Genomic DNA, 342 nt, shown 5'->3' with positions numbered 1-342 from the left:
GGGTTTACTCCTAACCATTTTGACTTTTGTGGGTTTAGTTGTTTAAAGAAGTGATTGGTTGGTTGGAATCACGTTTATCTTTGAAGACTTCCTAAAGTCTGAAGTCTTGTCAATACCTAGTGTGCTTTTTCTAAATGCCATCAGGAGCAGATGGCAAGAACAGCTGCAGTCATTTTCCATTTGAATAGCAACAACAAGCATGGCTCAGAGTGGTCTATCCAAGGGACAGTAAAGTACATCTGCCGAAACCCGGGATTGAACCAGGGCCCTTCAGATCTTCAGTCTGACGCTCTCCCAACTGAGCTATTTCGGCTCATTTAGCCTTGTGTATACCTATGAAAT

At 42.7% G+C, this 342-nt stretch overlaps 1 non-coding gene across 1 annotated transcript; it reads right to left on the bottom strand.

Annotated features, from left to right (window-relative positions):
* Nucleotides 1-240: 240 nt before the first annotated feature.
* Nucleotides 241-313, bottom strand: trnaf-gaa (transfer RNA phenylalanine (anticodon GAA)). The gene has a single exon. It is a non-coding gene; the product is annotated as a tRNA-Phe (tRNA).
* Between the last annotated feature and the right edge of the window lie 29 nt (nucleotides 314-342).

Source organism: Austrofundulus limnaeus, unplaced genomic scaffold (genome assembly GCF_001266775.1).
Source record: "Austrofundulus limnaeus strain Quisiro unplaced genomic scaffold, Austrofundulus_limnaeus-1.0 Scaffold4926, whole genome shotgun sequence".
NCBI lineage: Eukaryota > Metazoa > Chordata > Actinopteri > Cyprinodontiformes > Rivulidae > Austrofundulus > Austrofundulus limnaeus.
The sequence above is the reverse complement of the archived record's forward strand: the minus strand, read 5'-3'. Positions and strand labels throughout refer to the sequence as shown.